Genomic DNA, 25,099 nt, shown 5'->3' with positions numbered 1-25,099 from the left:
GTGTGTGTGTGTGTGTGTGTGTGTGTGTGTGTGTGTGTGTGTGTGAGAGAGTGTAGGGGCAAGGCTGGAAGAATGCCGCTCTGCTGGCACAGCCTTCGTCAGAGCCCAAAAAGGGCTGAGTGGGCTCTGACTCAGCTCTGTGACTCACTCTGTATTGCCATTGACATGCTCTGGGCACATCCCCTGGACCATTTCAGCTCAGCCTCCAGTGGAGGAAGGAGTGATTTGGGCCAGCACCTCTGGATGATTCACCCTGCTGAGTTGGAAGGAAGGGACCAGAGCTGTCCCCCCCATCACCACTCCTTGCTCCCCAGGCATTCCATGTAATCCCAGACCTCAGGCGTAGGTGTAGGTGTTCTACTAAAGGCTCCCACCCGGGCACTACCCACCCACCCACCCTCCCTGCTCCAACTGCCGTAGTTTCCTTGGTTCTTTCCCTGCGCTTCTTGTGAGCGTCTGAGGTTAGCTTCTAAAAGGCTCATGAAGCTCTCCCAGATCGCCTGTCATTCTGTTCTTCACCTCTCACAAAACATTCCACTTATGAGACTCTGTCAAACCCAGGGAAATAGATAAATGAACAAGTAATATTTAGCATTATGATAGGCAAACTTTGGGCATAACTGGAATGTCCTTCAAAAGGCAGTGGTGACTGAGACCTTAGGAAGCCTGGCATATCACCATTCTACAGGGAAGGTCAAGGAAGGTCAAAGATCAAGGCAGGTCAAAGAAGGGAAGGAACTAGTAAAGGGAATAATGAAAGGCATTGAGGGCTGGGGTGACAGAGGCTTGCTGGGGAAGAACTGCAAGCGCCTGCTTGAACAGTAGGCTAGGGAAGAGGGACAATGCTGGCTGGCTTGTGACATGACAAGAAATATGGCTGCCTGGGGCAAAAGACAGGGTGTTTTGATGTTATCCCAAGACCGATGGGAAACGAGTGAGGGGTTTTAAGCAGGGTACCTGGGTGTGGTGTGGCAGGGGGCTGGAGCAGGGCAGGCCGGGAGGCGCCTTTCTGGTCCAGATGAGAGCTGGTGGTCTGCCCATGTGCAGCAGCTCCCGGGGTGGTGTCATCCTTGAGTAAATTGTGTACGTTTATTCTACTGTGAAGGGGACAGGAGCTCTCTGTAGTTGGTGACTAGAGCCAGGCAATAGGTGAGTTGGCTCAGGGAAGAGAGGGACACTAGGGACCCCAACACTTAAGAGACAAACAAGACAGATGTGGCCCCTGTGACAGTGGCATCACGGGATGAGGGCATGTCTTCTGTTGGGTGGAGAGCTCCTTTAAGATGAGGATTGGGTTTTTACCCAGGTACCTGCACAATGAATGAATGAGTGAGTGAGTGAGTGAGTGAAGAAAACACATTACACGGGAAACGCAGTAGGATTTCACTGAATCTGTGAAAAAAGCACCTGCCCACAGTGATCTCCATCGATGAGGACAAGGCCCTACGAAGGAGACGGGTTACTCTTGCCTCACAGAGGCTCAAGGCTGAAATGTCCTGAGGGGGCCGCTGAGGGGACCTCTGGTTCTTCCTTGTGTTATGGTCCCTCTCCTCCTTCCACCCAACGCTGGGCTGCGTGGGTCGCCACCCAGGAACTGAAGACACAACCTTGGCAGGCAGCCCACAAGTGGCCTCTCAGCAGAGTTCCCAGACTTCCACTGGGCTGTGGCAGCTGGCGATGGGAAAAGGCTGGGCTCCCTGGGAGTTAGTGGAGGGGGTGGGGTTTCCAGATAAAATATGGGATGTCCAGTTAAATTTGATTTTCAGGTGAACAGCAAATAATTTTTAGTATAAGTGTATCCCAAACATTCCATGGGACATACATTTAAAAAGTATTTGATGCTTATCTTAAAATTCAAGTCGAAGTGGGTATCTGTATTCTTATTTGCTAAGTTTGGCAACCCATAGGGGATGCCTCACTGCTCCTTGGGGCCTTTGTCTGAGGCCATGGTAAGACCCAGCCTCTGCACCCCTAAGCCTGCCCTAGGACTGCACGTGGGGCTCAGGGTCGCACGGGGAGACAAGCTCTGTCTCCGATGGCCTTCTAGCCTCTGGCTCAGCCCCATGGACATTTAACCCAAGCTTCTGTGGCTTTCCACATGCTAATGATGTGCCACCTGGATGGGTAGCCTGCTGCCTCTGATCGTGAGGCCTAACAAATGAGGGAGCAGTAGCATCTGCCAGGGTGTCCCATCCAGGCCTGGTGGGTGGCCCATGAGCCTGTAGCCCTCAGCCAGCTGGCAGCTGGCACTGAGGGGCCCCCCGCTAAGGACTGGGGAGAAAAGGAGATGTAAGCTCTGCTGTGGGACTAGGGTATGAAGGTGTGTGTGTGTGCGTGTGTGTGTGTGTGTGTGTGTGTGTGTGTGTTCAGAGTTGAGACTTCACCCCTGAGGGATACCCTCTGGGTAAAGTTCCCCCATTTCCACAGTAGGGGCAGACCTGAGTCCTTGCTTTGGGAACCCCGTGGATAAGTCCGTAGCCTTGCTCAGGCCATGGGCAAAAAAGACAGGCCAGCAGCTCTCATTGGCAGAGCTTGGAGGTTCCTCAGGACACGTGTTACCTGCGCCTGTTCCCAGACATGGAGTGGGCAGTGGGGATCTCGGTGAGGACCTTCCTGGGGCAGCGAGGCAGGGTGCTGAGTGCTGTGAGTGAGGGTCCAGGTCCATCACTGCAGAGTCTGCCGAATGTTGAACCAGACTCCGAAGGGGGATGACACAGGGGGGTGTGTGGCTGAAATCGCATATGGGAAGATCTGTATGTATTTATTCCACAAATGTTTTCTGAACATCCACTACTTGCCAGACACCATTCTAGATACGGGGGATACTGCAGGATAGAACAAATAGATAGAACACGCAGGTGCCTCACAGATCAACCTCTCTTGCTTGCAAGTTGTCTACTTTGACCCCAGCAAGTGTAATATAAAATTCAGCTCCTTGACCAGCTTCCAGAAAAAAAAAGCCTTTCCCACTAAACCTGGGGAGGAGGCTGTGGGTGGAGGGCATTCATTTTATTGACGATGTACTGGGTCATATTGAGGGGCCATATTGCTCCTCTCCTGAGAGGCCTCTCGGTGTCCATGACCCTTCGCCCAAGTCTCCGTTTGGCCCTGCAGCCATCCTGGGGCACACCTCCCTCCTCCTCCCACCCCCAAGCTCCCACCCGGGCCAGCTGTAATCCCGCCGTTGTTTACAGACATCAGGTCTTGGGAAGGAAGGCTTTGTCTCTCTGCTCTCTCACGTTGGCCTTGCAGGAGGCAGACTCTGCGAGGCCCCTATTTTATAACATGGGGTCATTGCCCCTATCTCATTTCTGCTTCTCAAAATTATTCCCGAGTGAAATGAGCTCGTATCTGAAAAGAGTCCTCAAAACTCTACAGCACTGGTCATGTCAACTCCTAAAACTCTGGTCATGTCAACCAGAGACACACTTGACAGTCTTGCTTTCAGTGTTAGGTCAGTCAGGGGAAGAAGACCGGCCTCCAGTGTTTTATAACTAAGGAGGTGATTGCCCTGTGGGAGTCAAGGTTGAGCTGCTCCCCTTTTATTTTGGATTGGATGTAATTTAGTACCTTGTTCTCACTCTTTTGTTAATAAAATAATAAACACACACTACCATCGGAAGAACTCTGACAGCCTGTGTTTATGTGTTTATGCTACCGCTGTCTTTAAGAGGCTGCAACTGCAATGTAGATTTTTTTTTTTAACAAAATGAGTTTTCACTCAGGGTTGGGGGTATGATAATTAAAAACGAAAAGGGAGAGCAGTTTCTTCTGTGTCTTTTCTTTCTTACCCTTTCTTTTCTTTCTTTTTTTTTTTTTTAGATAGAGAGAGATGTTGACCTGTCTTTCAAGGTTGACCTTGGCCATCTCTGACATGGCCAACGCAGAGAAACTGGGCCCTAAGAGTGTCTTGTGTTCACTTGGCGAAGACTTACTGGGGAGGCAGACAACGGATCCTTCCATCCTCTGTTCACAGGGCTTTGTGCGCTGCTGTGCCCTGCCCTCCCTGAAAAAGACCTTCTGTGTGATCTGGAACCCTGAATATGGTGATTAAGGTGAGAGGTTATGTTAATGAGGAGAGCAAGGAAAGAGAAAAAGAAAGGAACAGTAAGAGAGACTAGAACATCAGTGTAAGCTTTGTGAACTCAGGGACAAGGATGATAGAAACATGGGCATTTATACATTTTAATCAGGAGTTTAATCTTTTGGCTGAAAGTAATAGAAACACAACTCTAATTAGCGTGAGCCCCAAAGAGGAAGGTGTTGGCACCTGTGGAGATAGCAGAGAGGGAGCAATGGGGTTCAGGGAGTGGATACCCTTGGGACTCATCCTCCCCTCTTGGGTGTTGGTCCGTCCCCAGCTCCCAGGGCTGTGCCACCCAGGAAAGAGCTCTTCACAGCAGCCCCAGTTAGAAGGCTCCAGCAAACAGCAATATACAAATTTTTAGTTGTAGAGTTAAAAAAAAAAGTCAAACTTTAATCCTCTCAACTGTTGGTGAAGAAATGGAGAAATGAGGACCCTAATGCTCTGATACACTGCTGGAGGGGGTGTAAATTGTCCAAGCCACTTTGGAGCGCAATTTGGCACTACCTAGTATGATTTTAAATGTGGATACTATTGATTTGATGGTACTACTTTTCAAAATGGAGACCAGGATCTTTCACACATGTGCATAAGGAAATATAGGCAAGGATGTTATTTGTAACACGAAATTAGGAATAACTTAAATGTCCATCTTTAAATCATCTTTATATGTCATACTCTGAAAATATGGAAACTGTTCAAAAGCATTAAATATAGACTGACATAAACCCTAAGACATTTGGTAATGACAAGAGTAATTTTCAGAATGATACATCCAATATGGTATTACTTAAGCATAAACAAAAACAAAACCTTGAAATAATAATAGATATGTCTGTGTATGTTTATAACATATACTTCTAAATGTATCCAAATGGATAGAAACAAACGTCTGGTGAGTGAGTAAGATTAGGGGTGGGGATTGAAAAGACTGTCAGGTTTGAAATTTTTCAATGACAACATATTCATATATAATTTATGTATTTAGAATTAAAATTTTAAAGGAAAAAGTCATGGAAGCATTCGGGTTGGTTCAACTTGGTCATGTGACTCTTCCTAGCCCAATCCTAGTGGCCCAGGGGCTCCTGGGTTCTATGAGTGACCCCACCTGGGTTACACACTCACCCCTGTGAACACTGGAACAATGCACATGATTGGCAGCTCCTTCCATCATCACATGTTGGAGTGGGGAAGGAGCAGTTCCTCAAAAGAAGGGGACTGCTGTTCTGGGCAAACAAAACAATAAATCTCCTCCATAATGAAAGCACTTGGGCCAGCAAATGTGGTTTTCTATATGTCATCCGAGGCTGAAATACTTGGTTTAATATATTTCTGTTACTATAGAGGGTAAAGATTTGTTCTGCTCACTTTTATATCCCCAGAATCCCTGAGGTAGGTGCTCAGCTTAAAAGATAGTGATTAAATGGAGACATCACTACTACAGTTTATGATTATTTCATAGTAATCTACAAAGGGACAGATGACAAATGCAACTCCTCCCAATGCTCTCAGCAAGGGCAGAAGGGAGAAAGGAATAGAAGGTCAAATCGCCAGCTCTGGACTCCTGCCAAGGCCAGGGACCTTCAGGACACACACCTGGGACAGTTTGACAATGACCTGGGTGAGGCGTGGGGTTGGACAGGGGATGGGGGTGGAGGGGACGTCTTCAGCCCAGTCACTCCCACCTCTCATGATTAAGTGGTGCTTTCCAGGCTCCTGAGAGTTTGCACATCCTCCCTTAGCCGATGTTATAGCCTCGCAGATCGAATGTGGGAGATGTGGCCACAATGGAAGAAAGATGGCAACAAGGGCCAGATCACCTAGGATGGGTGACCTTTGGGGGAGTCACCTAACTCATCTGAACCCTTTCCTGTTATGCAAAGTGAGGAATATATCAAAGTCTCTCTCCTTACCCAGTGGTGAACATGTCCTCTACTGTCCATTATGTTGTAAACAGAGGCATCAGCCCAAACCCTGAGACGGCTCGTTTTTCTGAGTGACCCCACCATGGAGAAAGAAGAGCAGAGCCCTGAGTATTGAGCCTTGGGGGTAACCCCAGCAGGGGAGGAAGGATTCGTAAAGGGCACAGTGAAAGAATAAAGGTTGATCCAAGTGGAAGAACAACTGGGATCTCGAGGTCAGGAAAGCCAAGATGCAAAGTGTTCCAGGAAGGGGGCACCTGCAGTGTTAACACTCCTGCTGTTGGACGGAAGCCTGTGGGGCTTTGGAAAGAGAATGGTTCTAGAAAACAGGTGAGGCTGGAAGCCAGCCCGCAGACAGGAAAGAGAAATGGCTTCCAGTTCTCCCTTGAGAAGTGAGAGAAGGCATTTCCCCCATCTTTCTATTTCCCATCTGTGTGTAGCCTGTGGGGTGAGCCCTGGGAAGACTGACTGGGACTCCTCCTCTCCCTCATCCGTCTCCTGGGGGCTGGCCTCTGCCTGGGGAATAGCTGTTCTGCCCCAGGTCTCCAGGCACGGAAGGCTCAGTCCTGAACCCCAGGGCTGACCCCAGCGCTTATTAGCCCCTCTGCAAGGGCACTGGCTCCTGCTGGGTCCTGCACCTACCCCACCCCCTCACTCCCAATAGACCGAGGTTCTGCCTGGGAGGCTGTGACTAGCTGGAACCTTTCTTTCTAGGCCTGGCCTCCCCAGGGCACGATAGCAGGATGGGCTTCCTTTAACCACGTTCAGAGTGTGCCTGCCCCAGGTCGCTGTGTCTTGGACCTTGTGGTTATCCGATTGGAGTCTCTCCTGCCGTGCGCCCTGCCCCCTACCCAGAATGCCTTTCACCTGAGCACATTTCCTGAATGGAGAAATAGGGGAGAAATAGAATGGTCTTAAGAAAGAGTATTACAGTTTTTTAATATATAAACACATGCATACATATACAAATATTATCATTTATGTAATATACATATTTTAATGTTTTACATTTTGGGGTGGACTGTAGATAAAAATTTTGTATCTCCTACCCCCTTTTTTTTTCACGTAACACCAATTCCCGAGCATTTTTCCAGATCATAAAAAACTTGTGAAGGCGTTTTAATTTAGGCTAGGGGAGACAGTGTACGTTTGTAGGCAAAGGAGTCTACGTGGGGCCAGGGCCAGAGGGGGCCGCTGAGGTGGTCAGGGCCCAAGGCGTCCGGAATGAGGAGGCAGGTTGCCCCCTGCTTGTACTCGTACTCCTGAACTCGCTCCAGTGACCCCTTGTAGGCCAGGAAGCGAGTCCACATTCTTCAGGTTCAATGCATTTTCTGGTTGGAAAAACTTGAGAATTGTAATTGTTGCAACCAAACCGATATTGTTGTTGAACGTTGGGCTGAGTTTGGCTTCGCTGATCTTCTATAAGGAGCCAAAGGGAGCTAGAGGTGTGCGTGCCTGGTGGAAACTAGAAACCGAAGCCAGACAACCCATGAACTGAACTGATTCCAAGATGCATTTTCAGCTCAGGCATTACTGGCTACCTGGACTTCCACAGCTGAGGTTCTGCACCAGCGGAACACCTCCACCCTTTGCTGTGGTCATTACCCACATTTGATGTATATTCATTCATTCATTCATTCATTCATTCATTCAACAAATATTTATTCAGTATCTGCTGTGTGCCAGATGCTGTGTTATGCTGTTATTGTAAGACATAGCTTCTTGTTTTTGAGAAGCTTTCATCACAGAAACTACCAAAAGTTTTGTCTGGGTAATAGAACCCTCTGTGAACCAATGACAGCTTTGCACCCCCCCCAGAAATTTGCATACAATTGAGGGCAGCACCAGTCTCCTGAAATCTGTTTATGATTTAAGGGTCTATCTTCCCCAAGTTGCAAACACTTGATCTAATGTAACCCTCTCCTTTCATAGATCAGGAAGCTTGGACCTAGAGAGAGAAATGACTTGCCCAAGGTCGCACAGTGAGTTAGAGGCTGAGCCAGCCCTAGAAGGCAGGACTGCTCGCTTCCAGACCCCCTCTCCCTTCCTTGTTGTTTGGGAGAACCTGGCTGCGGAGGGGTCCTGGGCCAGTTCCCTTTTTAGCTGCCAAGCCTGGGGTTGCCCAGCCTACAGGCCTCTCTTCTCCACCACCCCTCAAGTCAGTGGTCAGGAGCTCCCTGAAGAGCTCCTCTGACCCTGACCTCCCCAACTGGTTCCCCCCAGACGTCAAGGGAAATGTTCTAGAGGGAACAGGATGTGTTTTCCTGCAAAATCATTTGTCTCATAAGATGATTTGCATACTGGTGGGGACACAAATGCCACTCCCTGCCCATTTCCTCCCTAGAGAAAAGTGTTCCCATCACAGCTTTCCCCTCAAGGGAGGAGGCAGCTGTGTGGGCCCAGTCCCAACCCCAGGAGAACACTTCCTGATGGGGGGGGTGTCAGACGTTAGTGAGGGCTCCGGGAAGTAAGAAGCCTCCTTTTTTGACCTTTCCCCACTCTCTAGGGCTTTTCTGGAAGGGAGCTCCCAGCTCCAGGTTTGGCAAACAGCCAACTCCTATGATTCCCCAGAACCCTGGGCACCTACCTTGGTCTTTATTACACTTTCTTGGAGTTCAATTACTGAAGATTCAGCTGCTAGAAGAGAGGCTTGTGGTGGTGTTAGGTGAAAAATAATAACAAATACTTGGTTTTTGTTATGACTTACTATGTGCCATACGTTGCTCTAAGCAATTTATTGTAAATTCACGTAATCTTCACATCAGCCTAGTGAACTTGGTTCTATTTTTTTCATTGTCAACATGAGAAATCAAGGTTCAGAGAGGTTAAGTAACTTCTCAAGGTCACACAACTGGAATGACACAGAGCCAGGATTTGAACTCAGTCTCCTAAATCAGGATTCTAAATACTGTGTTACAAGAGAAAGAGTTAGAAGGTTGGAAGCCTTCTGTGCTGTAGTCCAGCCAGAAACATTGGCATGACATTTAAGGCCCCTTGGGATGTTGTCCCAGCCACACTGCCATCCCTCCCTGCCTCTTCCCATGATCCACTACCGAGAGTCCAGGAACCTGTCCCAGCTGGTCTGCATGGACTGTTTCCTCTGCCCAGACAGTTCTTCCCCATTTCTCTGTCTGAACCATCTCTTTATCCACTGAAAGTCTCTGAAAAGCCCTTCCAACATCTGTAGGCTCAGTCAGTTGGGACCGACTCCATTTTTCCCCCAATGTGGCTCTTACCAAATTGTCCTCTAATTATTGGTGAATGTAAGTCTCTCTAGATTCTAGATTTCACTGCTCAGACAGGTTGGGTGTCTGTTATTCATTTCAGAATCCTCAGCACTAAGCCCAGCACCTGATATGTGGAAAATACTCAGCAGGTATCTGTTATGTACAGTGAACAAAGCATGTTACAAAAAATATGTATGAAATGCTAAATGTTGTATTGTCCATACTGTAAATATATCACAACCCAGATATATCCCAAAATGTTAACAGTGATGTTCACAGAATTTGGGGGTTACAGGTGATTTTTATTTCTTTGTTTGTATATCTGCATTTTCCAAAATTTCTGTACATGTATGAACATGTATTGCTTTTGTAATACAAATGAAAAGGAATTGTTTAAAAATTGTTTATGAATGAATAATAGCTACTATTTATGGAGCACTTACCACATAAAAAATGAAGAGCTTTGTGTGTACTGTCTCACCACAGTTCTCTTTGGTAAGTACTATTGGCATCATTACCATTTTCCAGATGAGGTAACCGAGGTCCAGAGAGGTCAAGAAACTCACTCAAGGAGACAGAATTAGTGAATAGTGGACTTGAACTTGGAGCTGAGCTTGTTGGACTCCAGAGCCTGTACTGCAATCTCTCTGCAACCAGCTTCTGGATGGAAGATGGATAGATGGGTAAGTGTCTCTCTTTTTGAAAAATCAACTTTTTATTGTGAAATGATTTCAAACTCAGAACAGATGTAAGAATTGTATAATGAACTTCAGAAGATCCTTCTTCCAGATTCAACATCATTAATGTTTTGCCTCGTGTGCTTTATCGCTTACTTTCTCTCTGTCTTGATCTATCTTATACATATTATTTTTATAGCAGCTTTATTGAGATATGATTCATATTCCATACAATTCACCTGTTTAAGATGCATAATTCAATGGCTTTTTATGTATACGTAGATAATGTGCAGCTAACACAACAGTCAATTTTAGAACATTCCATCACCTCAAAAACGAAACCCTGTACCCTTTAGCTATCTCCCCTCTATACCCCACTCACCCCAACCCCAAAACATAAATCTATTCTCTGTCTCTATAGATTTACCTATACTGGACATCACATAGAAATGGAATCATACAATACGCCATTTTGGTGATTCACTTCTATTATTTAGCGTGTTTTCAAAGTTCATCCATATGTAGCATGTATCAGAACTTCATACCTTTTTATAGCCAAGTGACATTGAAGTACATAGATATATACTACATTTTACTTATTTGTTCATCAATTGATGGACAATTGAGTGTTTCTACATTTTAGCTGTTATGAATTATGATGCTGTGAATATTAGTGTACAAGTTTTTGTGTGGACTTGTTTTCATTTCTCTTGGATATATACCTTGGAATGGAATTGCTGAGTCATATAACTATATGCTTAACTGTTTGAGAATAATAATGTAATTATTATTATTATTACTATTTCTGAATAACTTGAAAGTAAATTACAGACATGCCCCTTTATCCCTAAATACTTCAGAGAAAATAAACCAAAGATATTCTTTTTCATAACCACATTTCAGTGATCAAATTTAGGAAATTGAATATCGATACAATACGACGATCTATTACGTAGCCATATTTAATGTTTGCCAATTATGTTCTTTATGGCAGTTTTTTTTTTTTTCCTGATCCAAGATGCAATCCAGGATTACACATTGCATTTGGTTGTCATGTCTATTTAGTCTCCTCCAGCCTGGACCAGTTTCTCAGGCCTTCTTTCTCTTTCTGTTGTTTTCTCCTGTGTCCCTCAGTGTAGGCGGAATCTGATGTGGGGATGGGTGGAGGCATCTCCACTGTCCATGTGGTGGTCAGGGAGGTGAAGCTGTGCAGCTGCCGACTAGAGGAGACGTGGCTGGGCACAACCCAGGCCCCTTCTAATCCAGGGAGGGGCCGAGGGGATGCTCTGGAGTTGAAGGGATGAGTTGGTCCTGGACCCAGGGAGGGGGAACCGCTGTGGAAAAATTCCCGACCTGGACGACTTACTGGGAAGTGCCAGAGAAAGAAAGAGGCTCGGTGGGGGCTTCTTCCACACCGTTTGCCAAGAACAGCAGAGAGAGATCGAGAGGGTTGTCTCAGGGCCAAATGCTTCTGGTTTGGGCTTCACTGAGGGCTCCTGAGGCTTCCACTAGCCTGAGCTCCTCCTGGGAATGGCTGCAGTGAGAGACATCGGGATGTCCGGGAAAGGGCGGGTGGGGGCGACCAGCAGATCCAGTGCTAGGAAGGAGCTGCCTCTTTCTGGGAAGGATTTTGATGCAATATCCCACCCCTTTGCTCCCCCTCCTGTGCACACTGCACTCCTACTTCCGGCAGCCCCAGCTCGGCAGCTCCAGCTTGATTCTCTGGAAGGCACTGGGGGAGGAGACTGTGGCCTGATTCTAATCAGAGGCAAGGGATGCAGGTTGGAAGCTGGAAGGCGTCTTGCTTCACTTGGCCCTGAGCCGGTTTGCTTAGCAAGGACTCGCAGCCAGCGGCCCCCCCCAACCTTTGCTAGAGGCCTTCTGGGCGCTTAGTCAACATTATTGAGAAGAGCAGAATTTTTGATCCCTACAACTGCCAAGGGAAGTTCTGCCCGAGGCAGCAGTGGCTCATTTATTCGTTCATTCGTTCATTCATTCATTCAGTGGCCTAAGATCTCTCTGTTCCTCACCCTTCCGTCTTCCTCTTGAGGAAGAGGCTTGGTGGGGCTTCCAGGTGGCAGTCCTGTACCCAGCCTGCTTCTAACTTCAGAGCACCCTCCCTCGGCCTCAGGCCCTTGGGTTCAGGCCACCCCAGGGCTGAGTTGACCTCAGCCCAGTTTACAATGTGGGTGACAGAAACCACCAGCGGAAAGGCAGAGCCTCAGGGAGCCAGCCAGAGAGGCGTAAAGCGGGGAGAGGAGGAAGGAAACTATACTTCAGGCACGACAGACCTGCAGGAAGGTCATCATCAATGAGCTCATGCTCTGATGATGACATGCTCTGTTCTGTCCCCACAGGCTTTTGAAAACTGCGGAAGTTACTAAAAATCCAGGTTTCTGATCTTTCTTCACAAATAAAGAGATCTAGCAACCCTGAGCCTGAGTTGCACATGGCAGCCATGGCTGTCAGGAAACCTTATTGTGGAAGCTCTCTTCACGAGTTCCATTACTTGCCTGCTCCCCACGGGTACCTGTGATCTTATTCACCCTCACCCTGTGAGGCCAGGAACATTAACCCCATTTTATACACGAAGAAAGCAAAGGGAGAGGTCCATAGCCTCGCCCAAGGTCACAGCCAGGGAGAGGCAGAGCTGACCCCCTCACCCCGATTATCTGCCTCCAGGTCCATGCTCTTTGCTCCCCCTCAGCTTTTTCCTGCTCAGAGAGTCGGCACTCCCAGAAGCAGGATGGCCTGGATGAACCACAGGTGTGGGCGGCACATGAAAACTGGCCACCCTGGGCTGAGGCCTCTTAGGCCACCCCAGTCCTGAGCTGGGCTAACCAGCTCTCAGCTGAGGCTCCACATGGAGCAGGGAGTGGTCGGTCAGTCAGGCTGCAGGCACCTTGGCCTGGGGACACTGACCTCTGGTCAGTCTAGCTGGTGTCGCCTTCCTGGCTTCTCTCCCTTTGCTGGACGCAGTCTCCCTCTCGCAGAATTTTGCTCCATTTGGCCTTCCTGCCACACATGGTGCAAACTGATGGCACAACAGTCTGTCAGTCACAGCAGAGTCCAGTCCAGTCAGGCTCCTCGAGTCTGGCCAGTCATCCATTCTCCTCCTGGAAAGGCTTGCTGACCCTTTTCCTGCATGGGCTTGTCTAGTACTCTCTCGTGGTTTCTAGGAATGAATGCAAGGGCAGCACGTTAGGGTCAGAGTGTTGGAAGAAGCAGGGTAAGTGCTTTCTAAGAATAGCTCAGCTATGTGTGGCACTCTACAGTTTATAAAACTCTTCCAGATCCATGTGTATTATTTGGTTTTGACAACTTTATGAGCCAGACAGAGCAACAATTGACAAATATAGATCATCTAGGAAAGGGCACAGAATTCTGAGTTTCATTCTCAATCCTGCTACTTACCTTGAGCGCGTTCACTTCATCTTCTTTAGCTTGTAGTTCCTCATTGATTAAAAAAGAGAATAATCTCTCCCAGACAAGGCTACACTGCTTTAACTCTAGGTAGTGCTATTCACATCGACCATCATGTGATGGGTCCCCTTGGAACTGTGCAACGAGTGAGACTCCTCATGTGTATGTCATAAGGATTAAATGACAGACTTTGTGTGCTCACACAAGGTGACTAACAAATGCTTGTCAAGCAAATGAACTGCTCACTCAGTCATGATGAGTTCCAAGGGGAGCTCACAGGAAGAAGGAAGTAGTACTGGCTCCCTGTGACTGCTCTTGCATTTCCTGCCCATTTTTCTGTCTCTTGTCAAGTTGCCCTTTGACCTAGGCCTCTGGGCCCCCAGCCTGCTGGAGGCACAGACTTATCTGTGGGGCCTGGAGAGCTGGGCCTGGGCTGGGTAATGACCAGCCTTCCGCTCACTCGCAGTTTCCGCTGGGGCGCTGGAAGCTACAACATCCAGATGGCTAATTGCTTTGTGCCTGTTTCTGCAAATCACAGTGATTCACTGTCCCTGCTGAAAACACGCTCTCTTTTCAAAGATTTAATGGTTTCCAAAATTAATTTAGCCTCATCTGTTATCCCCCTGCCCTTCTGCACTATTCCCTCCCCCCAACACCCTCCCGCTCCCAGGATGGAGCTTTCTACTCCAAAACCCCACTGTCCCTCTGTAGGGCATAGTGGAGAGAGATGGGCAGCACAGATCCCTTTCTGGGGTCATCTGAACAGCTGCCGAGCATGGAGTTTTGAGGTAGAAAAGTCCAGGACGGAAGGGGTGATGTTGGTAGCACACTTATCTTCCTCCCTCTCACCCGCTTTTCACCCCCCCAGAGCACATCTGACACTCCTCGATGAAAAACTCCAAGAAATTCTCATTTGCATTGTTTTGCTTATAAAACTTCCAAAGATCATCTGTGTTTTACATTTGAGGGATATGGTTTGTTTTGTTTGCTTTCGACAGCCCATTATGGGTCCATGAGACCTGGAGGGAGAATCCTGCCTGACAGGCCAGAAGTTTACGACTTTACCTCCATCGGATTCTAACTTGTTTCTTGACCACCTGTGGACCTCTGCTCATCCCCAGAAACAGAAAGGTGATAGAATTCCTACCTCTGCTGTCTATTCACTTATTTATTAAACATTGATTGAGCCTCTCTCTATAGCAGGCATGTGCTAGGGCCTGGGGTGGACAGTGGTAAAAAAGCACCACAATCCTGGCCCTACAGAAGAAAAGGCCTTAGGCCCAAAGCCGGGTCCACTGCATGTTCTCATTGGTGGCTTCTTGCTCTAGTTCTATTTAACAATTTTAGCAAAAATCTTTGCCCCAAAGCTGTGTCTTAACTGGCCTTATTTTCTACTGATCTTCCAACCCTGCAAGTCCTCAAATTCTGGATTCCTTTTTACCCTTCATCCCTTCTTATAAAGCAGCCAGTTCTTTTCTAACCTCTTTTCTGTCTTGTAGAATGTTGTCAAAGGTAGACAGCAATGAGCAAGGCATTCTACTAAACATTCTGTTTCACAGCCTCTTCACCAAATCTACAAGTTTGCTAGGGACTAAGCCTTCCAAATATTCACAAATGACAGTTTTTCAAATGTTGCACCACCACAACACATAGGTCACCATTTTTCCAGCCTACAGTAAAACTGTCCTCACCATTCTCTGGCCAACTCCAAAGCCAATATCCCATATTATAGCCATTTCCTTCTTTATTTTGCTATGGCAGCACCTCAGTTCTGTGTCGCAATTTCTGTTCACAATGATTTTCTGTTAGAGCATTGATGCTGTTACTTCATTCTCTCTTAGTTTCTGTTGTGGTAGATGAGAAACCTATCATCAGGCTGATTGTTGTTCTTTTTAGGTAATCAGTTATTACTCTTGGCTTTAAGAATTTCTTCTTTACTGAGGTTCTCTAGTTTCACTACAATGCGTCTGTATTTCCTCATTCCTGAAAAATTCTCAACTGTTATCTTGTAGAAAAGTGCCTGTTTACTATCCTCTCCACTTTCCCCAGAATTCCTTTTTTTTTGTTTTTGTTTTTTCTTTTTTTAAAAAATGTGTGCCATTTATTTCAAGGAATGGAACACAGACACACCTCCAAATTGGGGGTGGGGTGGAGACATCCCCCGAATTCTGTTGGCATCTCTTTTTGATCCCACCTCTTATATCTTTAGATATGGTCTAGGAGATGTCCTTACTTCTATTTTCCAAATTATTAATTCTCTTTATCTGTGTGTATTCTTATTTTATAGTCACCTGTTCCTGTTTCATATGTAGTATTCCCTAGTTTACTTCTTTAACGGTTCTTAACATACTTATTTTAAAGTCCCTTTTACAATGCTCTTTATCTAATTGCTGGCTATGTGTCCTCCAACTTTGGAAGTTGTAGATGGTCTTTCATGGTGTTACACTTCAGATATATTCTATATTTCTTGTGTTTTAGTTCATATTGTCTAGAAATTATTTTCTTTGGGCATTTTCTTCTGAATGTGCTCTGGATTCAGGAGGCCTCCTTATGGAGAAATTAGTGAATATCTTTGCCCAAATACTTTCAAATACACTGATTCTGGAAACTATGTCTTACAATATTGTTTAGGTTTTTGGTTTTGTACTATTTGGAAATTACAAATTTAGACCCCGCACCTGTGCACACAGACTAGAACTGAAGGTTTCATTCTTCTACATCCAACTCTGACTCTACCCCAAGCCTAGGAGGAGATATTGTGGTCTTAATTTATGGATGGGTCATGTGTTCCTGGCTCCTGCCTTTATGCAAAGGATCAACTTCCTAAGAGAAAGTGTTTGGCAGGTAAATGTTTTGAATATTTGCAGGTATTGAAATTATCTTTATTCTTCTCTTGCATTTATTTTATTTGATAGTTTGAATGGGAGTAGAATTTTGGGGTAAAATTATCTTCCCTCAGAACTTTAGAGCTATTGTTTCTAGGACCCACTCTTGCTTTGCGATGTCAACTGTATTTCTGATTCCTAGGAATTTTTTATTAACTCATTTTTTTTCTTTCCGAATCTCCTCTTTTAGAATTTCCTTGTTTCCCTGTTATTATGAAATTCCATGATACTTTAGTGAATGTTTTCCATTCTTTATTTTGCTAGGCACTTAATGGTCCTCTCAGTCTGGAGTCTTAGGAATTCCACTTCTAGGAAAGTGGGCTTTAGGCTTTGGAAAGTGACAAGGATGAGATGGGTATAAAGCTTCAAGAGCTGTACCTTGAGGCTTCCAATATCACTTGCCAGGTGATGGGCCAAAGTGGCCAGAGGCCAATCCCTGTGTCCACCACCCCTTTTAGAAAAACTGCTTTCTATCTTTATCAAAGTATATAGAAAAAAATCAATTAGAATCTTTTTTTTTTTTAAGATTTTTTTTTTTAAATTGGGGAAGGGGAACAGGATTTTATTGGGGAACAGTATGTACTTCCAGGACTTTTTTCCAAGTCAAGTTGTTGTCCTTTCAATCTTAGTTGTGGAGGGTGCCATTCAGCTTCAGGTTGTAGTCCTTTCAGTCTTAGTTGCAGGGAGCACAGCTCAGCTCCAGGTCCAGTTGCCGTTGCTAGTTGCAGGGGGCACAGCCCATCATCCCTTGCGGGAGTCGAACCGGCAACCTTGTGCTTGAGAGGATGCGCTCCAACCAACTGAGCCATCCAGGCGCTCAACGGCAGCTCAGCTCAAGGTGCCGTGTTCAATCTTAGTTGCAGGGTGGGGAGCCCACCATTCCTTGTGGGACTCCAGGAGTTGAACCAGCAACCTTGTGGTTGAGAGCCCACTGGCCCATGTAGGAATCAAACTGGCAGCCTTCGGAGTCAGGAGCACGGAGCTTCAACCGCCTGAGCCATCGGGCCGGCCAAATAGAACCTTTTATGTTAAAAAATACCTCTTATATAAAAGCCCTCCCTTCTTGTTTGTAGTCTCCTTTCATAGATAGTTACTTTCAATTCTTTTAGCTATTTTCTTCTGTTAAGTTCTGCTTTAAAAAAATATTCTTATGGTTATACTGATATTTCTTGACACTACATGGGAACAGCTCTGCTATGGTAGCTTTGCACATATCCAAACAGGCCACAGAGACTAAAGGTTGAACCACAGCTAACCTGAGTCTTGGTGGAATGCCTTAGGATCCTCCCAGAACAGGGGAGGATGGGAGACTTGTAAGCCGCTGCTAAGTGGCTTGTAAGAGACTTGTAAGCCGCTACTTGTGTCTTCCCTGGCAGGCCCTTAAGAGACTGGTTTCTCCTTGCCTTTAGGTTCTGATGAGATAAGGGGCTTTCTGCCTTGCCCCGACCCTCAGGGCTTTAGGTAATTAGTTCTTTTTCTCTGTTGACTTTCAAACTTTGAAATTTTTTCTTGACGTTCTTTAGTTTCACTATCAAGTTTTTGTGTTGTCTCATTTCTGGAAAACTCTCAAGTATTCTTTGACAAAAATTATTTTGTATCATTCTTTCCATTTTTTCCCAGCATTCTTATTATAGGACGAGTACTTCGTTTTTATCTCAGCTCTATTTACTGCTGAACAATGGTATTGCATAATTACATCCCCTCCGAATATGTTTTTCCTACAGTTAACAGTTTCCATAGTTTTTCTTTTGCTTAGTTTCTTTTTAATAACTATTGCAAATAGGTATTTTTAAGATGTTCTATATGTATCTGTTAAACATCTAGTGATATTTTTTCTAAATACCAAGAATGTATCAAATAATCTTTCACTATCTTTTCTGCCCCCCACCACCTGCCTTCTATAGTCTCTGTTATCTTGCTTGAATTTGGAAGGCTTGCTCTCTACACCTGGGGCACAGGTGTCATCTTAGGACTTCCTTTTATCCATCTTCTCTTTTGGGTTGCTCCTTTGTTTTCTGAAGTCCCTTTGTTCCTTGTTCTTGGCTTAGTCTTTCATTTCACTGAATCATATCCATCACTATGTTCCTAAGAAAAGGTGTGTGGGAGGTAACATTTTTGAGTTCTTACATATCTGAAAATATCTTTATTCCACAGTTATCCTTTTTGGATAAGTATAGAATTCTAGGATAAAAATAATTTTCACTCAGAACTCTGGTTTCCCAACACTGGTGTCCTCTAGCATTCTCTCCTGCTGTTGAGATGTCCAATGCCATAGCTTCTCACTCCTTCACACATGATGTGATATTTCTCGCTGGAAGTTGTGAGGTTATTTCTTTTATCCTGGCATTCTTAAAATTAAAATTATTGCTTTGGTATTTTCCCTCCATTCTACTGGACATTTAGTGGGTACTTTCAATTTGAAGATTTATTTATTTCCTTCACTTCTGGGAAATTTACTTAAGTGATTATTATTTAAAAAAAAATATTTTCCTGTCCTTTGTTCTCTGGAACTGCATGTAGGTGCTGGAACTCGTTGAATAATGCTCAAGCACTCTCATCTCTCCTACTTTTCATCTATCTTTCTAGTCTACTTTCATTTTGGGGGGAGGGGGAAGGGGAACAAGACTTTATTGGGGAACAGTATGTACTTCCAGGACTTTTTTCCAAGTCAAGTTGTTGTCCTTTTAATCTTAGTTGTGGAGGATGCTGTTCAGCTTCAAGTTGTTGTCCTTTCAGTCTTAGTTGTAGAGGGCGCATCTGGGTCCAGTTGCCAGTTGCTAGTTGCAGGAGGCACAACCCACCATCCCTTGCGGGAGTCGAAGAATTGAACTGGCTACCTTGTGGTTGAGAGCCCACTGGCCCATGTGGGAATCGAACTGGCAGCCTTCGGAGTTTGGAGCACGGAGCTCCAACTGCCTGAGCCACTGGGCCGGGCCGGCCTCTCTATTCTACTTTCTGGAAGATTTCTTCAACTTTATTTTCCTACTCTTTTGTTGATTCCTTTTTTTTTTTTTTTTGCTATCATGTTTTAAAATTTCTATTGCTGTTGTTCATCCTCTGACGATTCCTTTTTCATGCCATCCTATACTTTTTTATGCGTGTGCATCTTCTTTTATATTTCTGAGGCTATTAGTTAAATGTATACATAAAAATACAAAGATTTTCTTCTCCTTACATCATCTCTGTTTTCTCTAAGTTCATTTCCTTCCTTCCTTCCTTCTCTTCTCTCTCTCTTCTCTCTCTCTCTGTGTCTCTGTCTCTGTTTCATTGCGTTGGTTTCTTCCCTGGGGCGGGTGTTTTGTGGTGATCCTGGGCCAGCCAGTCCTATGTGGCAGGCAGTGATCATTAACATGATTGGCAGCTGTGTGTGTGGGCAGGGATTTGATTGGCCGGCTTCACACTCAGGCCATTTCATTGGGAGACCATGAAAAGTCAACACTTAAGAGGACTTTTCTCTGGAGCTAGTAAATTTTTCCAGTAAAGCTCTTCCAATCTTCTATCCAGGGGACATATATAACTGACAACCCGTTTCTGGGAGTGGGTAAGGAAAGGAGTTTGGCAGAGGGCCTTACTATTCACATGTGGACTTCCACTTAATTCCCCTATTTTCACCCAGGCAGCTGCCCACTACTGTTGCCGGAATCCTTGAATTTGGGATGTTCTGGTTCAATTTCTCTAAAGAAAAAATCTCCAGTGTATGGCAGGGACATAATTGACTGACTCTGTGGGATTGGGAAGGGATCTAGAGTTGTAATTTCTTCATATATTTCTTTTAACCACTTCCCGAGAATGTAGTCCAGCCTTTAAACTCACTTTTTGCAGAACCTGCTACTTACTCCCCAGTCCCCTGGCTCTCTGCAGCTTATTGGGGAGAATCTGCTCACTCCTCACCATCGGGTCCCTTTCCAGGCGCTTCCACGTCTTAGTTTTCTCTACTCTATTAATTAATTTACTGTACCTCCAGCCACTTTCAATCATCCAAAAAGGACTGAACTTTCTTGTCCACTGATGTCCTCACTTCCATGCTCTGTATTCTCACGGGTCTATACTTTAAAAAAAAAATTTGTGGGGCCTGTGGAGGGAGAGGAGATAAAGGCATATGATCAATTTGTTATCTCTAACTGGAAGTCTTTATTTAAAAAAAAAGTTTTCAGATTTTATAAATAGCACACACTTTATAGAAAATTTGAGCAGTACATTAAAGCAAACACTTAAGGATCCTACCATCCAGAAATAATCAATATTAACATTTTGGTGTATGGTACAATCACCCACTTTTAAAAAAATAAGGTTTTTAATTTACAATAGTTTTAGATTTATAGAAAAATTACAATGGTACAGACTTCTCGTATACCTGACACCCAGTTACCCAGTGTTTTCTATTAGTAACATCTTACATTATGTTGATTGACAAATAATATTGACTAGGTGTTTTGCCACCATAAAGGATTTATTTGGGAAAAAGAAAGGGTTGCAAGCCAATGCATGTAGACATGGCAAGCCACGTGCACACTCTGTCCTGCATACCATGGAGGGGTGTTTATAGGAGGGTAAAGGAAGTTAAGGGAAGGGGAAGTTAGAGCCATAGAGCTTTATTAAATAGAGTTCTTCCTGTAGGGTTCTCATGATTATGTAGAGTGTGAGAACTTCCATAAGCCCTAGCTCCTCCTATAGAATTTTCCTGACTGATTATGTTTGCTTAAAGTTCCAGTTAGTTTTTATCAGTTCATATGGTTACATTTGTTATAATAAACCAATGTTGATACACTGTTATTGACTTTTTTCAGATTTCCTTACTTTTCCCCCAATGTCTTTTTCCTGTCGCAGAATCACATCCAAGATACATACATTATTTAGTTGTCATGTCTCCTTCAACTCCTCTTGGCTGTGACAATTTCTCAGATTTTCCTTGTTTTTAATGACTTTAACATCTTGGGGGCATACTGATCAGATATTTTGTAGAATGTCCAGTTGGGATTTGTCTGATATTTTTCTCATGATGAGACTTGGATTTTGGGGGGAGGAAGACTACAGAGATAAAGCACCATTCTCATCACATCATACTATCAACATGACTTATTACTTCTGATGTTGAACTTGATCACCTGGCTAAGGTGGTATTTGACAGATTTCTGCACTGTACAGCTCACCCCGGTCCTTTCCATATTGTAATTTTTGGAAGGAAGTTGCTATAGGCAGCCCACATTTAAGGATGAGGGAGTTATGCCCTACCTCCCTGAAGGCAGAGTATCTACACAAATTATTTGGAACTCTTCTGCGTGGGAGATTGATCTATTCTCCCTCATTTATTTCTTCGATTATTTATTCATATCAGTATAGATATATGCATATTTATTTTATACTTTAAGTTATAATACAACAATACTTTCTTTTCTTGCTCAAATTGTTCCAGCTTTGGCTATTGGGAGCTCTTTCATTTGGCTTCTTTGTTCTTTTGTGTTCTTTCCCCTCATCATTGTGGAGTTTTTGAGCACTTCCTTACTTTCTGGCACTATAAGGTACTCCTAGATGATCCTTGAACCCACCATTTCTCCAAGGCTACCTAGTCTTTTTATTGGAGAATGGCATTAGAAACCAAGATCTGGGCTCTAAGTGTGCTTGTTGCTACTGGGATGTCTAGGTCCTCTCAGTTGATGCATGCATAGTAACAAAATAGATGTATGTATAACTAACCCACACGTGTATACATATGTATAAATATTTGCATATGTAACCATCTGTAGCTATATTAAGTTCAATATAAATACATGGATCTAGTACGTGGATCATTCTAGCCTTCTCCTCTTGTTTATCTGTAAACATCTACTCCAACAATAAGAAACCTGCCTCCCACCACCTACTGTCTATTCACTTAGTTATTCAATTCCAGTATGTATTTGTGTACTGTCAACCACACATTTTTTTAAAGTAGGAATTCATTTTAATTGTTCCCAAACTACTTATTTCACATGCCCAAGATTCCATATATGGAATGTGTGACTCTATGTCACACATGTGTGACTATATATGTGACATATATCACTCTGTTCTTACAGTCTCCGCTGTGTTCCCAGGCTTCTATTTGTCAGACTAAATTCCAATTCTGTTTTTCTTTTTTAATAAATTTTATTGGGAAATATTAGAGGACAGTGTATTTCTCCAGGCCCATCAGCTCCAAGTAGTTGTCCTTCGATCTAGTTGCGGAGGGCGCCGCTCAGCTCCAAGTCCAGTCGCCATTTTCAATCTTTAGTGGCAGGGGGCGCAGCCATCCCATGCGGGAATTGAACCGGGAACCTTGTTGTTGAGATCTCGTGTTCTAACCAACTGAGACATCCGGCTGCCTCTAAATTGCCAAATCTTGCATTGATGTCCTCTCCAGGCTTTGGGTTGGTTGTTTTTCTCTGGCCTCCCTGCTGTTGAAATGTCCTTCTGGAAGTCCACTGACAAGAAATGCATCAACCCCAGGCACTCCTGGAGTGACAAACTCTTATTCCACGAAAGTCTATGACCTAAATGGTTGCCCAGGCGAAAGGCCGGGCTTGCCTATGCCGGGAGAGAGGAGTGTGTTCTATACTTTCCTCCTCACTACACAACGTGTTCTCTACCTTCTTCCTCTCAAAAGCCACTTTGGCTGCAATGAGAGATAACAGCAGCCCTTAAATGTTGTGTTCCCATATCACCACACACCACACGCCCAGGGAAACACTGCTCTAAATAGCATTATGTCGCCTCACAAGTCCACCACAGCTAGCTAACCCAGAAGTGACGGACACCTGGTGGAAAGAGGAGAGACTAGAAAAATGGGCCAAGACGAGGAGAGGAAGAAAGACAGTAGGGGAAAGGTGGTGACCATATTAATAATAATATTTATGATTAATGATTTTAATAATTACATTTGCAAAAAACTTCTACATACATGGTCTCATTTATTTCATTAAATCTAACAACTCAAAAAAGTATACATTTAGTTCATTTCAATGATCTCATGGGTTAAATTGGCTTTTGTGGGTCCTAGTTTCAGGGATAGGTACATGACCCAGGGCCAGCTCTCATGGGCCCAGCGACTGTTGCTGGAACTATTGGAAAGAAGCGTGTTCTTTTTCTTCTGGGATTGTAAAAGAAGTGTGGGTTGGTGTTCAATATATCTAGTTATTTGTTTGTTTATTTATTTGTTTATATGAATAGAGGAACTGGAGGAAGTACCCGAAAATGAATGTTAACATCAATTAATTTTTGGTGGTAGGATAATTGTTGATATTTATGTTTTTTATGCACTTACATATTATATATTTTTCTATAAAGTAGTATATTATATTTATATTAACATAAATTTTTCTGTTATAAATTATTGTTTTTAATTAGAATATATTTATGTTATAAAACATAAATATATGGTACTATATTTATAATATGTTCATATTATTATATAAATAATAGATTAGTGTAATTATTACACTAACATAAGGCAGAAGTGCTTTAACCCCCAAATGCCCATTAATTCCTTTCCTTAATTACTGTCTCAAACCCAGTTCCCTATGCCTTCCTGACAGGACATATATCCAAGCCCAGGATGATCAGTTTCCGAGAACAACTTCTTCAAAGTACATTATTTTACCTTTCAAAGTAAAGTATTTTGGAAAACGAAATTTTTCAAAGTAAAACATTTAAGAACTAAGAGGTACTACTGGTTTCGTGCACGGATATCCTGTAAGACCTTAGGCCTGCTCAAAGAACAGAGTGGAAAGACTGGTGAGGCTCTGCTCTCCTGGAGGCCTGGCTGTGGCAAGGACCAGGAGTGGATGTGACAGTCGTACCTGACTTTGTAGTCCTTTTAGAAAGATCTCAGGGGGCTTTAGACTGGCTTTGGTGCTGCAGGTAGCCCTGACAGAGGGAGGAAGAGATCACAATCCCCAACAAAAGAGGAACAGCTCACTCCCAGCCCAGCCCTTTCCTGGGCTGCCTCCTTCAGTGTCAGTGAGGACTCCTGGGAATTCCACACAGATCAAGCCTGCTCTCCCCCACTGCGGACACGGGCCCCTCCCTCAAAGCATAGCTTAGGCCAGGCTGCAGCATGTAAGCAAGCGCCGTAAACCCCGAAGAGATGCCATTCATTCTGAAAGAAAACCACTTTTTACAATTGCAACAAGCGCCTGTAGCTTCACATTGCTCTGAATCATGTTGTCTCTTTTCCAGAATAGATTTAAGTTTTATCTTTGCATAACCCAAAGACCTATTAAAATATTTTCCAAAAAAACCAAAAGGGATTATTCTCACAAGAGCAATTTGCTTCCACTTCCACAGGAAATAGAGGAACTGGGATAAAACCCCAAACCCATGCAGTTTAGAAGAGCACTTTGTCCCCCTTTCTCACCACTGCAGTTTTCAAAAATAGTGGAGACCACTTTCTGTACATTCTAGCATGTACCTATTTGGAGATGAGACTGAGTGTGTGAGAGGCCGGGAACCATGGGAGAGATGCAGGGGGGAGAGAGGTCAGTGGACACCGACACCCCCAGTTTTCCCAAGACTGGGACGTTACATCCTGGAGTCCGATGGGAGGAGAGAGGCACCTGCTCAGCTAACTGTGCGATCATGGGCAGTTCTCCCAGCCTCTGAGGCTCCTTATTTTACCTTTAAAGGAGGTACCTGGAATAGATGACGTCTTAGGCCGCTTCCAGCTCCAGAACTCTCTCCACAGGTCAGGAGGTCAGAGAGGCAAGGGGCTCGCTCCCCAGGTATAGGTTTCTACAGGTCTCTTCCCTTCGCGAATTGCAGCACCAGGGTGCTGCCAAGAGTGCTTTCTCCCACCCCCACAGGTGACTACACCTCCCTCCTCCCTCTCCCAGAACTTAGTTTGAGATAACACCCTTTTGTTCTCCCT

At 44.6% G+C, this 25,099-nt stretch overlaps 1 long non-coding RNA gene across 1 annotated transcript; it reads right to left on the bottom strand.

The window, feature by feature from the left end:
• Positions 1 to 9,934: 9,934 nt before the first annotated feature.
• On the bottom strand, positions 9,935 to 25,002 carry LOC308506301. The gene is made up of 3 exons (XR_013994678.1): positions 24,865 to 25,002; positions 20,177 to 20,290; positions 9,935 to 13,085 (listed from the first exon to the last, which is right to left on the bottom strand). It is a non-coding gene; the product is annotated as an uncharacterized lncRNA (long non-coding RNA).
• Positions 25,003 to 25,099: the final 97 nt, after the last annotated feature.

The sequence above is a fragment of the Rhinolophus hipposideros genome, assembly GCF_964194185.1.
Source record: "Rhinolophus hipposideros genome assembly, chromosome: 12".
In the NCBI taxonomy this organism is placed as follows: domain Eukaryota; kingdom Metazoa; phylum Chordata; class Mammalia; order Chiroptera; family Rhinolophidae; genus Rhinolophus; species Rhinolophus hipposideros.
Note: the sequence above shows the minus strand (reverse complement) of the source record. Positions and strands in the feature narration are given on the sequence as shown.